This window comes from Macaca thibetana, chromosome 20 (assembly GCF_024542745.1).
Source record: "Macaca thibetana thibetana isolate TM-01 chromosome 20, ASM2454274v1, whole genome shotgun sequence".
NCBI classification, from domain to species: Eukaryota; Metazoa; Chordata; class Mammalia; order Primates; family Cercopithecidae; genus Macaca; species Macaca thibetana.
Genome location: NC_065597.1, coordinates 21902858 through 21919531, shown reverse-complemented (window position 1 = coordinate 21919531; position 16674 = coordinate 21902858). Strand labels below are relative to the sequence as shown.

General features: G+C 39.3%; 1 protein-coding gene and 1 pseudogene across 2 annotated transcripts in view; both read right to left on the bottom strand.

The window, feature by feature from the left end:
* Nucleotides 1-16674, bottom strand: part of WWOX (WW domain containing oxidoreductase) — a 1132972-nt gene that overhangs the window by 340795 nt on the left and 775503 nt on the right. The gene's annotated exons all lie outside the window — the stretch shown is intronic.
* LOC126943990 (40S ribosomal protein S3-like) overlaps nt 8100-16674 on the bottom strand; it is a 38718-nt pseudogene continuing 30143 nt past the window's right edge. Inside the window, exon 2 of the transcript XR_007721918.1 lies at nt 8100-16674. This exon is cut by the window's right edge and continues 26008 nt beyond it. The product of XR_007721918.1 is annotated as a 40S ribosomal protein S3-like (transcript).

The following is a 16674-nucleotide window of genomic DNA, read 5'->3' as shown; positions in this document are numbered from 1 at the left end:
AGCCTATGAATGGCTCGTCAGCATTGGTTCCAACCTTCCCTTCTCCTCTTCAATCTCAGAGTGACTCTTGCTAAACTGATACACAGAAAGTAACAGAATTTGTCTAATTATACAGAATGAGTGAAAATCTTTCTATGTTCCTATAGCTATTGGCTCAGTCACCTGACTTAATGGTCCTAGAATTCATTTTTTATAACTTTATTAACGTGAAATTCTCATACCATATGATTTAACCATTGTAACCATACAGTTTGATGACTGTTAGTAAATTTATCCAGTTGTGTAGCCATCACCACAATCTTGTCCTAGAACATTTTCTTCACTCCCCAAAATTGCCCCACCCTTTCCAGGCAATCCCTTCCACTCACTCCCAGCCCTAGGCAACCATCATTCTGCTTGCTGTCCATAGAGTTTCATCTTTTCTAGAAATTTCATATAAATGTTATCATACACTATGTGGTCTTTTATGACTGGCTTCGTTCACTTAGCGTAATGTTTTTGAAGTTCATCTATGTTATTAAATGTATCCAGAGTTAGTTCATTTTCATTGCTGAGTAGTAATTCCATTGTGTGGAAAGACTACATTTGTTTCTCCATTCCCCAGCTGATGGACATTTGGGCATTTCCAGTGTTTGCTTATCATGGATGATGCTGCTATGAACATTCATGAACAAGCCTCTGCATGAGCATTTTTTTCTTTCCAGAAGGTTCTTAGGAATGGAATTGCCGAGTCATGTATGTGTGTGTTTAACTTTTTAAGGCACTGGACAACTGTTTCCAAAGTCATTGCACCGTTTTACATTCCCAACAGCAGTAAATGAGAGTTCTAGTTCTTCCATATCTTTGCAACTCTTAGGATAATGAATCTTTTTGGTTAGAGCTAAGCTAGTAGGCATGTCATGGCCTGGGGCTAGAATTCATTTTACAGTGGCAGTGATGAGGTCAGAAAAGGCCTCAGATTGGCAGTGTAAAAATTAGTTCCACAATTTACAGCTCACAGCTCACCAACTGTAGGACTTTAAGAAATTCATTTAATTAGCCGGGTGTGGTGGCAGGCACCTGTAATCCCAGCTACTCGGGAGGCTGAGGCGGGAGAATCTCTTGAATCTGGGAGGTGGAGGTTGCAGTGAGCCAAGATTGCGCCACAGCACTCCAGCCTGGGTGACAGAGCGAGACTCCGCCTTAAAAAAAAAAAAAAAAAAAAAAAAAAAAAAAAAAAAAAAAAAAAAAAAAAAAAAAAAGCAAAACACACACACACACACAAACTCATTTAACTTCTCTGAGTCTCAGTTTCCCCATCTGTAACTTAGAAACAATAATAGCTCTAGATTTTGTTAAGAGTCACCGGTTGAGATGAGATGTGCAAAAGATTGTGCCTAACTTCCCACTTATTTCTAGAACAAAAAGTGTATCAATAAATATGTACATAAAATAGCAAGGGATATGAAAATAGAAGGGGTTGGTATTGTTTTCTGTTAACCAAGCCAAGATGTTCACTCACTTTTCCTTTCCACCTAAAGTGCTTGCTCCACCCCACTCGCCAGTGTGCCAGGAAGATGAGTCGCAGTTTTGTCTCATCCTCTCCACTTTTCTTGTCATTGACCCACCCCTTCTCATCATTAACCACTTTAGTGAGCTAAGAACATAACGGAATGAGCCCTTCTCCAATTGTGAACATTTCCTCAAGCCTTCTCCTTCCACAGAGTCAAGAAGGACTAGTCTCAGCCTACAATAGGAGCCTTTATGACAAATCACAAATTTGAAACCCTTTGGCTATTCATATTTATGCAACTGGTAATAAGGGGACAGATTTGAATCTTTAGACCAAGAGTTTGCTCCCCAGCCCTGATGCTGCAGGCTTAGCTTCTGAGTGTGGTCACCTACTGACCCTACTATTTAAAGAAAAACTGGAAAGGCCAGTAATTTGGATATGGTCCTCAAGATACACTACAGACTGTAGCTCAAGATACACTACAGACTGTCCCCACTTCCCTGCATCGCCCGTGGCTGGAAACAGTGCACTCCTGGTTTATTGCCAATGTCCTTGATTTGCGTGCTCTGCCATTTACTTAGAACAATCAGGCTATGTTGCAAGCCAGGGTAACGAAAACACCGCCAGGAGCCAAACAGGCTCACAGGGGATGCACCAGTGCCTTGGTGGCCCTGAACACTTAAGTGATTTTGTTCCCCTTCCAATTTCATGTGGTACATTAACTTTTATTGATAGCTCATAGCTTCAGCAACTGGTCTTGGTTTTACTAACCTGAAGGACAGAGGAACAAGAGAAACCCACACAGCTGATGTGCAAGAAAAGAAAATCGCATGGGATGTCTTGATCAGTCTCAATGTTTTTTTTTTCCCCTTGCTACAGCTCTCGTTTAATGAGGGAGTCACAATTACTGCAAGTTAATCATGTCTCAGGCCCCCAGAGGGAGAAAGAGAGAAATGACCACTTGAAATCTGATTGTGGCTCCCTCCAGGAGAATCCTGGTGGCACAGCGAGGCATTCGTGAAACTGCAGGCTCTGATTTATATCACGGCTATGGAGACTGGCAGAAGAGAAGAATTCTTGGGTGTTTTCATAACACAACTATTAAATAAAAGTTAACCCAGGAGCTAGATGAAAAATCTATGGGATGGAAGAGACAGAGATCAATTTTTTCATTGCTCTAAAAATCTTAACATTTCCAACTAGAATCTGCATCTTGGAGCAACATGGTGTGTCTGTGACTCACGGATGCTAGGAAGGGTGTACAGCTTCCCTTCGGTTTTTAAAAACCATTATTATTAAAACCAAAACAATAACAGATATGATTTGTTGAGTAAATATCACAGAGGCCAGACACAATTCTTATTTTTTATTTTTTGAGACAGAGTTTCGCTCATCGCCCAGGCTAGAGTGCAGTAGTGCAATCTGGCTCACTGCAACCTCTGCCTCCCGAGTTCAAGTGATTCTCCTGCCTCAGCCTCCTGAATAGCTGGGATTACAGGTGCTCACCTCCAAGCCTGGCTAATTTTTGTATTTTTAGTAGAGATGGGGTTTCACCATGTTGGTCAGGCTGGTCTCGAACTCCTGACCTCAGGTGATCTACCCACTTCAGCTTCCCAAAGTGCTGGGATGACAGGCGTGAGCCACACTGCGCCTGGCCGGCCAGACACAATTCTTTGCGCTTTATCTACCTTGCCTCAATTCATGCTCACAGCAATCTAAGGAATTATAAATTTGTATTGCTACTATGTGGCAAAGGAAACTGAGGTTCAGGGAGCATTTGAAATTGTCAAAAGCCTCAGCAAGCAGGAGAAACGGCCATGATGTAAATCAAAGCCCACTGGAGTGTAAAAATGTATCTACGGTGTTGACCTCTATTTGCCCTTCACCTGACTTACTTCTTTTAAGGAAATCGGTTATTTAATAAGAGTCTTGCAAGCTGTCTTACATCATTTATGAGATTGGCAAGGAATAACACAGAGAGTGAAGAAGGGAAAAAAATAGAGGAAGAGAGGAAGTCATGGAAAAAAACTGATCACATCCTAAATCAATCTCTTAAACATATCCATCTGCACAAACATAGAACCTTTAGCACTTTAAAATGTAGGAAGCTTATTTTACATTCACATATGTAATATGTAAAATATAATATGTATTACATACCTACATAATTGTAAATTATGTATTATGTATGTATTATGTATATGTATTATTGTCTATTTTTGTATTACAAAAAAATACAATATGTAATATGTTAATAAGGGTGTTTAACATATTAAAGTATTAACTTTAAAAAATGGAATTTGAAGGCCAGGCGTGGTGGCTCACCCCTGTAATCCCAGCACTTTGGGAGGCCAAGATGGGTGGATCACTTGAGGTCGGGTTTGGTGGTATATGCCTGTGGTCCCAGCTACTCAGGGCGCTGAAGCAGGAGAATCACTTGAACCCGGGAGGTAGAGGTTGCAGTGAGCCGAGATCACACCACTGCACGCCAGACTGGACAACATAGTGAGACTCTGCCTCAAAAAAAAAAAAAAAAAAAAAAAAAAAGGATTTGGAGAAAAATAACCACACAGCTCTATTTTTATTTACCTAAGATCCGTTGTTCATCTATGATGTGTCAGACCCTGTGCTAATAGGGAATCTCAGAGCTGGGCCCATTGAGACCTCAACAGACACAGCCAGAATCCACAATCTGGAGGTTATGCGCAGCCTTGCTTCAAAAAGTCAAATCCAGGGCTGGGTGCAGTGGCTCATGCCTGTAATCCCAGCATTTTGGGAGGACAAGGCAGGTGAATCTCCTTAGCCAAGGAGTTTAAGATCAGCCTTGGCAACAGGGAGAAACCCTGCCTCTACAAAAAATACAAAAATTATCTGGGTGTGGTGGCATGCGCCTGTGATCCCAGCTACTCGGGAGGCTGAGGTGGGAGGATGGCTTGAGCCCCACGAGATTGAGGCTGCAGTGAACCATGATTGCACCACTGCACTCCTGCTCAGTTGATACAGCAAGACTGTCTCAAAAAAAAAAAAAAAAAAAAAATTCTGTAAAGTAAAAAAGGCTTCATTTTGTATTATCTTCAGATATCCAACATCAAAAATAATAAGATAATTCCTGATGAATTAACCACAGATTTACTGTACGACCCAGTAATTCCACTCCCAGGTAGGTAGGTAGGTAGGTAGATAGTTTGGCTTGATATAAATACATATCCCTAAGAACTGGAAATAGGTATTCCAAAAAAACTTACACACAAATGTTCAGAGCAGCTTTATTCACAATAGTCAAAGGGTGAAAACAACACAAATGCCCATCAACAGATGAAAGGAGAAAAATATTTGGTATATCCATACAATGCAATAATATTCAGCCATACAAAGAGTGATAGACATGCTACAACTGTGGCTGAAGCTCAGAAACACAATGCTAAGTGGAGGAAGCCAATCACAAAAGAGCATATACCGTACAATAACATTTATAGGATGTGGACATATTTTTTTAAGGGCCATCATTCCAACCCACTACGCCTGTGATAATTTGTTTATGAAGCAATAGAAAACTAGTACAGTGATCACCCATTAATTTATTCATTTGTTTGTTTTGCTGGTTCAACAGATTCCTACTGAGTACTTGCTGTGTGCAAGGCACTGTGCTGGGCTCCAGAGACACTGAGGAAATAAGAGACTTTGCGCCTGCCTGAATACAGCTTATGGTTGGGAGATTCATGCTTAGGCCCTTCTCACAAAGGTAGCCACGAAGTCGAACGATCACGAGGACTAGTGATGGTTTTGAGCTGTGACACTAAATCAGTAGGGACCAGTGGGCCATTGGTGCCTCTCTGATGAAAGACAATTACCCTCTTCCCAGATACAAATGGAATATAATGCTGCATGTTATTTCAGAAGATTCTAAGATACTCAGGGGCCATTCTTCAAGGTCCACAGTTAAGAACACTTGGCCTAGAGATTTTTGAGATGACTCTTTGATAAAGAAATATACTAAGCAGAAAATGTCCTGGGAGTGTCTGCTCATTGTTTCCAAGTTAAAACTTACTTGACTGGCTAGGCGCGGTGGCTCACGCCTGTAATCCCAGCACTTTGGGAGGCCGAGGCGGGTGGATTGCCTAAGGCCAGGAGTTTGAGAACAGCCCGGCCAAGATGGTGAAACCCTGTCTCTATTAAAAACACAAAAATTAGTCATGCATGGTGGTGGTGCCTGTAATCCCACCTACTTGGGAGGCTGAGGCAGGAGAATCACTTGAACCTGGGAGGTGGAGGCTGCGGTGAGCCAAGATTGTACCACTGCACTCCAGCCTGGGCAACAGAGCAAGACTCCATCTCAAAAAAAAAAAACATCCTTGACATCACCACATGATGTCTAATTGTATGTGTCCACTTGACTGGGCCACAGGATACCCAGATATTACGTTAAACATTATCTCTAGTGGGTCCATGAAGTTGTTTCTGGATGACATTAACATTTCAATTAGTATAATGAGTAAAGCAGACTGCCCTTCCCAGTATGGGTGGCTTCATCCAATCTGTTGGAGGCCTGAATAAAATAAAAGGCTGAATAAGAAAGAACTGGCTCCCTATGCCTGACTTCAGGCTGAGACATCAGCTTCTCCTGCCCTTGGACTCAGACTTGGATATGAAATGGAACTGACGCCTTTCTATCTCCTGCTTCTCAGGTGTTCAGACTCAGACATGAATTGTACCATTGGTCGTCCTGGGTTTGGATGTCTCGGTCTCCGTAATTTCATGAGTCAATTCCTTATTAAAAATCTTTATATATATCTTTATACATATACATATACAGAAAGATGTGTATGTGTATACACGTGTGTTTATAGGTTTATATTGAACTAATACTATATATACACACATTATACACTGTATTAGTATATAGTGTATAGTATATATACTATAGTGTGTATATGTATACTCTATATACTATAGTGCTTATATATACTATATAGTACATAGTGTATATAGATATACATACACATATAGGTGTGTATAGGTATGCATATATATCTATATATATAACAGATACACATGTGTGTATTTATATCTATACACACATACACACACACACACACATAGTATTAGTTCAATCTCTCCAGAGACTCCTAATACAACCATCAGTATCACCAACAACCAAATCTTTCTCAAATATTTACCACCAGAAAGCAATTTTAGCCTTGCACTGATATTACAACCTTGACTAGAAAACACAAGAGCCTGGAAACATGGCGTATTTAATTTCTTTTATGCTTTATCTATTTCAACGATTTCTGGACTTTTTAAGACAGAAAGTATTCAATCAACTTTTGAAAAATCAAAAGAAGGAAATGAGTTAAAGGTTTTTACCTGGAATTCAAACAAATAAATGAAAAGCGGCATTTCGAATATTTAGAGAATGATTGGAAAAATGGGCCTTCACTTGATAATGATATTGAATAATTCGTGTTGTTTTTGGGTGTGATGATGATATTGTAGTTATCATTTTTTAAAGACACCTTACTTATAGTGACTCGAAATGTCTATGAATAAAAATACATAATGTCTTGGATTTACTTTGGTAAGTTTTCAGGCATGGGAGAAGTGGGTGGGGAGAGATAAAACAACATTGGCCACATGTGATAATTATTGAATCTGGATGGTGGACTCATGGGATTTAATTATACTCTCTGTCAACTTCTGTATATGATTTTACATTTAAAAATAATACGCTGGAGTCAAAAATAATTTTAAAGCCAGGGTGAATAAGTTAATAGGTAGGTGGGTGGGTGGGTGGATGGATGGATGGATGGCGAGAAGACTGAGGTCCCAGCCTGAAGTCAGGCAGAGAGAGTCAATTCTTTCTTACTCAGCCTTTTATTTTATTCAGAGCTTCAACAGAGAAGGAAAAAAGGAAAGACGCAAAGAGAGAAAGAGAGAGAGAGAGGGAGGGAAGGCAGGCAGGCAGGCAGACAGGACCTCTGAGGCTGTGCACAGTGGCTCACACCTATAATCCCAACACTTTGGGAGGCCAAGGCAAGCAGATTGCTTGAGCCCAGGAGTTCAAGACCAGCCCAGGAAACATGGCAAAACCCCATCTCTACAAAAAAAACAAAAACAAAAAATTAGCTGCGTGTTATGGCATGCGCCTGTAGTCCCAGCTACTTAGGAGGCTGAAGTGGGAGGATCACCTGGGCCTGGGAGGTTGAAGCCACTGCACTCCAGCCTGGGCGACAGAGTGAGACCCTATCTCAAAAACAAAACAAAACAAGCACCTGGGAGAGAAATCCTCCCTATAGCCTGAGCTGAGCTGGATCATTTTAACTCCCTAATTTTAGCTGGTTCCCAGACATTCTCATGAACACGCACACATTTGGCAACGCAGCAGAGAACTAAAGCATATGTTGGCAGTGCTAACAGGAAGAACATTTCTTTTTCACACATTATCATTACGTGAAATTATATTAAGTATTTATTTTGTGTTTGTTGCCTTACCTTCTCCACGATAATCTAAGATCCACCAGGACAGGGACTTTTCTTTTTCACAGTATCCTTCCCTCTCAGAACAATGTCTGGCACATGATAAGAGTTCCATTTTTTTCCTTCTTTCTTCTTTGAATGGCAGACAATTTGCATAAATGAATAAATCAAAGTCTAGCCAATTCATTGTGATCTTCATTGACTGCCTACTATATACCAGGTCTTACGTGAGGCATCAAGATAGTGAATGGGAGGTGCTCAGAACAGATGTTACATCCAAAGGGGACCATGTGTGGGAATTCCTCAATTACCTTCACAGAAGTAGGCCACCATCCATTCATCCGTCCATTCACAGATTCACAAATATTTATTAAGCATCTACTATAGTGGAATTGACAAATAGTGTAAATAATAGCACAGTATAAGTAAATGGTAAAATTTCTCAACTAATACAATCTACATTTTAGTATATGGGCAATGGAATAAGGATGGGAGCTACTTTATATCCCACAATTCCAGCCAAAAGTGTATGTGTTTGTGCATAATGCTAATATGTGGCTAGAAAACTGTTACAATTTCATCTTTGAGAACTAAAATGTTTACTCATAAAAATACTATTTATCTAAGCCAGTATAGTTATGTGCTATAGCTATCTGGATATGTCACCAAATCACAAAGTTCATTATGCTTTCTCATTCAAGCAAGGAAAAAGTATGTCTACTTGGAAACCACCTGTTTATAAGTGAAAATAGGAGATGCAAATAATATCTTTAAAAAAAAATCACTGTTAAATCACATTAAACTGCCTCTTAATTTTCTTCCTTAAAATTTAACTATCCATGTCCATCCTTTGAAAATAACCATCAATAACTATCAATGTTCTGTTTGCCAGCTGTTATATCCTCTAACCCAGAAGGCTATAGAGAAATTTTTGAGCATATTACTTGCCCTGCTCTTAAACCAATGGAATCACGGAAGCTCATGAGTTTTAGGGACTGACACACAAAATGTTGAACGTGAAGGTATTTTCCCTAAAACCAAATCTATAGTGACAGAAAAAATCTGAAGCTTTACTAACAGCAACATGCCCTCTGGAATGGGTGCTAATGATAAAAATCAGGATTTAACACGTTCCATTTTAAATTAATTTTTAACATTTTTTTAAAAAAGCTTTTCCTTTGCAATACAAGACCCAGTTCTTCCTGGTAAGATTTCCAAAAGTACTGCAAGGTACCTCTGCTCTTTTCTGGAAGGCAGAGCTCTTCTAATTTATTAGAAATTGCAGGAAGGGAGTAGGGAGAAGGGGAAATCAGCAGGGGGGGAAATCAAATCCATTCCTGCCTTCTCTACTTCCCATTCATGCAGCTCAGCCCAAGCTTTATCCTGGGGAAACAAACAGTTGAAATCAGTTGAACTCATTTTAGGCCCCTTCATCCTGCTTTTCGGCAAAGCTGGAGGGTTCTCCTCAGTGTCTCAGATTGCCCTGAGGACACCAAGGGCCACTTCATTGATTATAGTTGTGCAATTGAAATCTTTGTCCTTTTTTTCATATATATATATATAAAAATATAAATTTCGAAACTAGTAGATGTTGGCCAGGCGTGGTGGCTTACACCTGTAATCCCAGCAGTCTGGCAGGCTGAGGTGGGAGGATAGCTTGAGCCCAGGAGTTCCAGACCAGCTTGGGCAACATAGTGAGATCCCATCTACAAAAAACTTCAAAAAATTAGCCGGATGTGGTGACACATGCCAGTGGTCCCAGCAGCTCAGGAGGCTGAGATGGGAGGACCACTTGAGCTTAGAAGGTTGAGGATGCAGTGAGCTGTGATTGCGCGCTGCACTCCAGAGTGGGTGATGAAGTTAGACCCCATCTCAAAGCAAACAAACAAACAAAAAGGACACGTTGATGTAACATGATTCAAACATGACAGATAAAGAAAAAAGAAAGAAAACTCCCTCCTCAAAGCCTTCTCAGCTCCTAAGCCACACTCCATGCTAGTGATAGAAGTTATCTACCATTATTTATAATGAACGTTTATCACCTCAACCCCAAATCATTTTATGAAAATACACACAAAAACATTCAGGTATGTGTATAGTTTTTTGTTTTTTTTTTTTTTTTTGTAAAGACATAATACATGTATTATTCTTCAATTGGCTTTTTCTCACTCAAAATTATATCATGGACAGCCATTATACATATATAGATACATACATACACACACACACACACATATATATATATATATATATGAATGAATACATATTGGGAACAGTGTATGCTTCTCAGATGGGTACACTAAAATCTGACAAATTGCCACCAAAGAACTTATCCATGTAATCAAAACCACTTTACCCCTAAAACGATTGAAATAAAAAACTATATCATGCACACCCACTTTATACACACACACACATACACACACACAATGTCTGTATATAGAGCTATCTCTTTAATTTCTTTCCTCTTTCCTTTTTTTGCTACATAGTAGTTAAAACTTTGGAAAATCTGTAATTCAAATATCACTTTATTAATATGAATTTAGAATGTAATAGGTCAAATAACTAAATAAATGTGTATGCATGTATGCATATAAAATAATGCTAAATAATCATTGATTCTTCTAATTGGGTGTCCTGGCACATTTGTTCAAATATTTCTGTATTTTCTGGTACAGAACGGAATTGCCTGATCAAAAGGCATGTGTTTAATTTAGGTCAAAAATGCCAGCTTGTTCTTCAAAATAACCAAAAACAATTTATGCTCCTAAAACAGCAGATGTTCTTTTTCCCTGTAAAGGAAAACTTTTTGGAAAATCGAGTTATAAGCATGAGTCAAAGTTTTATTATAATGTTACTACTAGGGAAAAGGCCTCTAGTGATCAATTCAAAGATTCAGTCTTGGTACAGGCATTTTATAGGAAAATGGAACGATAAGATAGTCAATGTTAGGCTAGATACAAAAAGAAAATAACATTTGGTTTAAGGTCACTAGACTCTTGACTGACTGTCAGTTTGGGTAGATGGGTGACTGATTTCTCAGAACAAGTCTTAATCCCATTAAAGTTTATCAGAAAATTGCTTAAGCAATTTATCAGGAATGAGGCTGTGAATTACATCATGGAAAAAAAGGTTCTAGTCCAGACCAGATTCAGGACAACTCTTCTTTTTTATACCTTTTTATACTTACATGCTCACCAACATGGAAGTTACCTGCCTTCTTAACTTTTGCCAATGTCATGGTGAAAAACAGTATCTCATTGTGTTCAATTTCCATTTTTATGATTAAAAATAAACTTGAGAATTTTTTCTTGTTTGTCAAGTCTTTTCAACGAATTTCCTGTTCACTATCTTTGCCCATTTTTCTATTGGGAGGTTCACATTTTTCTTCTTCCTTAGCCAAAACTCTTTGCATATTTGAGATAAATTATTTAAGCACAGTCACACACTGCATAGTGACATTTTGATCAACAATGAACCACACATGCTATGGTGATCCCAGAAGATTGTAATACCATATTTTAATTGTACCTTTTCTATGTTTGTATATGCAAATACTTAGCACTATATTAAAATTGCCTACAGTATTCAAGACAGAAACATGCTGTACATGTTTGCTGCCTAAGATCAACAGGCTCTACCTAGCCTAGGAGTGCGGTAGGTTATATCACCTAGGATTGTATAGGTACACTCTATGATGTTGGCACAATGACAAAATGACGAATGAAGCATTTCTCAGAACACAACCTCCTGTCTAAGCAACGATGACTGTATATGCAAATGTGTATGTTTGCAAATATGTGTATTAAATCTATGTACACATATATTTCTATTTCATAAGATAGTAAATTTTTTAAATTACTGAATTATATACCCCTTCCAATTGTACTGAAAGATATCTATTCAATTTCTTTCCTTTTTCTGAGATAGAGTCTTGCTCTGTCACCCAGGCTGAAGTGCAGTGGCACGATCTGGGCTCACTGCAATCTCTGCCTCCCAGATTGAAGGTATTCTCCTGCTTCAGACTCCTGAGTAGCTGCTATTACAGGGGTGCACCACCACACCCAACTAATTTTTGTATTTTTAGTAGAGATGAGGTTTTACGATGTTGGCCAGGCTGGTATCAAACTCCTGACCTCAAGTGATCCACCCGCCTCAGGCTACCAAAGTGCTGAGATTACAGGCATGAGCCACCATACCAGGCCAGGTCTATTCAACTTCTACTTCGATAAAAGTCACTGCAAGCCTGTTACTCCCGCTTTAAAGCCTTCAGTGCCCCTACTTGCCTACAAACAACATCCAGGCCTGTTGCAAGGCCTTTCCCAATGTAGTCCCTGCCTAAATCCTTACTATTTTCCTCTGTCATTCTCTTCTGGCCCTTTATGCACCAACAAAATTATTTCTAGGGACCAGACTGACTCTCTTTCATCCCTGCACTCCTTTCCCATGCTGATCCCTCTGTCAGGAACATCCTCCTTGGATACTCATATTTGTCTTCCCCTGTCTGGAGGAAACTTTCCCCAATTACTTGCCTTGCCCTGCAAGTAAAGTTAGATAAAGTTAGTCACCTCCTTCTTGGGTACCTTGTGTATGCACCGACTTTTTCCATATGCAACTCATTTTGATTGATTTGTTCCCAAGTCTGTCTTCCATAAAAGACTTTGAGTTACATGCGAGTAAGGACTTTGAGTTACATAAGAGTAAGTATTTAAATAATAAGGATCCAGTTTTCCCTGGATCCTCTGGGCTTCACACAGGATCTGACGGACCCAAGGTGGAAGCCAGGAAATAAATGATGAATGAACAGGCTATCTTTTCTGATGCACACAGCACGAGGGAAGCAAATACAGAAGTTAGGAGAGGTGGTGCATCTCTCTCCACCCCAACCAATAAACAAAAACACCCTTAAACCTTGAAAATGATTAAGTCTATACAGGCTGGAAACTGGGAGAAGATGGGCTGTCTTCCCTCTTTGGTTAGCTCTAGCATCCCATGGGCCACAGCTCTGAGCAGGAAGTGTTAACCCAAACATCATCAGAGTGCTTGGGGAAATTTTATTGTCTCCCAGATTTACAAATTGGAATCGATCTTCATTCAGTCAGTTTCACCAAAGGTTTTGTGAAGTGAACACAGCAAAAGATAGGTGCCTTTCAGATCACCTGTGATTAAACTCACTGCGTTTGTCTTCAAACAAAAGTGTTTTTTTTCCCTCCCCGCAACATATAATTTTAGTCAGCTAACGCTAAATTAGACACCCGCTCAGATTTATTATGATAAGAACATTCAGTAAGCTAATTTCAAGATGATGACTCCTATAAATTCTTATAATTTATTATTTAGTACTTTGGTTTTTAATCATTAAGTACGTGGAGACTTTGTAGGTCAAACCTGTATTAATGAAGACAGTAATCTATTTTCCAAACTCTTCTCCTCACCCACCTTTCAAATTGTAAATTAACAGAAAGAGATTTAAACACACTTGTAAGAACAAAGGCAATAATTGGGGGGTGGGGGGGGGTCAACAACCCCCCTTTGCTAATCTTTCTAGGTAGACTGTCAATCATAGTCCTGACTTATTTATGATGAATCATATTGATTTTTTTAAAATAAAATAATGGAGTCTAAATTTGAGAAGCCATTACTTCACTAAGAAAATAAAACACATAACCCATATTTAAAGTTTTGTTTAAAAAAAGCTGCTGTTCAAAAATCAGCAAACAGAGCTGGAACGGTGGCTCACGCGTATAATCCCAGCACTTTCAGAGGCTGAGGAGGGCAGATCACCTGAGGTCAGGAGTTCGACACCAACCTGGCCAAAAGTGGTGAACCCCCATCTCTACTAAAAATACAAAAAGTAGCCAGGCGTGGTGGAACATGCCTGTAATCCCAACTACTCGGGAGGCTGAGGCAGGAGAATCGCTTGAACCCCGGGAGGAGGAAGTTGCAGGGAGCTGAGACCGTGCCACTGCACTCCAGTCTGGGTGACAAAGCAAGACACTGTTTTTTTAAAAAAAAAAAGAAAAGAAAAGAAAAGAAAAAAATTGGCAAATACAGATATCATTAGGTGTTAATCTCAAGAGAGCAATTTTTATATTCTAGGGGTGTTACAATTTCAGAGAGGAATAGACAGAAGTAAAATATTAACTGGATACATATTTGAGAAAGCTATTGATGTTATCTAAAGGACAGTCTTCATCTTCTGAACTCACTGCCAAATTAGAATCTGTTTCATGATAATTTCAAACATTTGGTGCTAAAAGACTTAAAGGTTTCATTTTGCTGAATAAAGGAATTCTATTTGATAAACTGCATGCAAATAATAAATAAAGTTACCTGCATAGTAACATCTTTTCATTTTCTCTAAAATAAGATGAAGTTTTATTATAATAAAAGCTTATTACAAGCAACCTGAGTAATTAGAGTAGAAAGAACAATGTTCACAATTATCATTTTAACTGAGAAAAAATACCAAGACGCAAAATGAAATAATGGTTCAGCAAAGTCACTACTATGTAAAAACAATCGTGTAAATGCTGAGAAAAATATAGAAGGAAATATAGCAAAATGATAGCAGTACTTATCTTCAGATGGTGGTACAACACACAATTTTATTTTTCATTTCCTCTGTTTATTTTTTTAATCGAACATTCTGGAAATTCCTTCAGAAATAAAAAGGCATATGTTTGGATCCATGATACTGAAAGCATTTTAAATTACATCAGTGTCTGAATCTTCATACGATAGATAAGACAGTCAGCATCCATTTTACCTGAAGACTTATTGCTGAAGGGTTTGCTATTAAATTATTACACCAAGGACCCCTTATGGCATCTCTTGGTTCAGTGAAAACCTCCCTGGGATGTAGATATACGCTTACAAGCTGAGCTTCGTAACAGGAAGCCCACTACATCCCCACCATGCGGGACGGTGCATGCCACATTACTTTAGAAGTATCGATCCTCCCCTCCTCTCCACCCAGGGAAAGGCGAAGTACTGCAGGTTTTTAGATAAAATCCTTGATGAGAAGAACATACAAAGATTCTGCCTCATGGTCAAGAAGATTCATGAAGAATGGAGGGCAGTGAGGGGGTTTTAGCATATTAGGTTATGGAACGTTTGCTGAAACCTGATTTCTGGATGTTGACGATCAATAACTAAATAAATAATGATAACCACAATAATGAAAACAATACCAGCCTGGCCAAGGTGGTAAAACCCTATCTCTACTAAACATATAAAAATTAGCCAGCCGTAGTGGCATGTGCTTGTAATCTAAACTACTTGGCAGGCTGAGGCAGGAGAATCGCTTGAACCCAGGAGACAGAGGTTGCAGTGAGCCAAGATCATGCCACTGCACTCCAGCCTGAATGATAGAGCAAGACTGTCTCAGGAAAAAAAAAAAAAGAAAAAAATAATAATTACACCTGCTATTTACTATGCGTTTGCCACAGCTATCTTTGGCAACATATTAACATATTGTTATAACATATAACATATTGTTATGCAACAAATTAAACATCTTACAGATATTAAATTCCCACCCTAACACCATCAGGTATTCTCATTTTGCAGATAATAAAACTGAGATAGCACATCACTAATTATCTGTGTGACCCTAGGCAAGTCAACACTGGGTAGGGGCAAGATATAAATTGCAGTTCATCTGACTGATCTCCAATATGTCATTTAATGATGAGGAGAAAGAAGTCTGTTACCAAACTACTTTTTGAGCAAGTGCTAGAAGCAGAGGGAACAATGAATTTATTAATGTGAAAAAGTTTCTGCCCACAAATGTGTACACTTTTAACCTCAAGACACAGGTGGAAACATTGAGGAACTCCTCAATTTTTTTCCATTTCAATTGTTGTTAAGCTATTGGATTATTTATCCTGTAGGCAGTGCAAATGGGCTCTGTATTAATATTGGTGTGTAGCAAATTACTCCAAAATGAAGCATCTTAAAAATTAATAAATATTTACTCCCTCACATAGATGGTGTGGGTCAAGAATTCACGAGCAGCTTAGCTAGCTGATTGGGGTTCGGTGTCTCCCAAGTCAAGATGGTCATTTCATCTGTGGTCATCCAAAAGCTTAAAGGGGGCTGGAGGAACTGCTTCCAACATGGCTCACTCAAGTTGGCTGGCAATCTGGTCTGGCTGTTGAAAGCCTGATTCCTTGCTATGCAGATTTCCCCACGGTGCTGCCTGAGTATCCTCACAACATGGCGTCTAGCTTCTGCCACAAGGAGTGATCCAAGAGAAGCAAAGCAGAAGTTTCAATATATTTTGTCACCTAGATTCAGAGGTCATGCCCTATCACTTCCCCCTGTCAGTTACACAGGGCAGTCCTGTTCAGAGGAGGAGAGAAATATACCGCAATGTAAAACCCAGGAAGTGAGGGTCACTGGAGGCCATCTTGTCCTCTGGCTACCACAGGATCTCATCTCCCTTTGTCTAGACAGTCCCATGCTCTCAAGTATTTAAGGTTGAACTCTAACATTTCAACAACAAAACGACCTCAAAATGGGTGATGTGACAGAATGAAAAGTCGCCTTCAAGAAATACAAACCTGTCCCAGTCCAAGTCAGTCTTGACTGTGGGACCAGCACTATACAAGGATCCCAAAAGTGCTGTGTTTAAAACAGCCGAGGAATGAATGAAGAGTACAGGTACAGAAACCAAGAGGCTTTAGCAATGATGCTGAAGA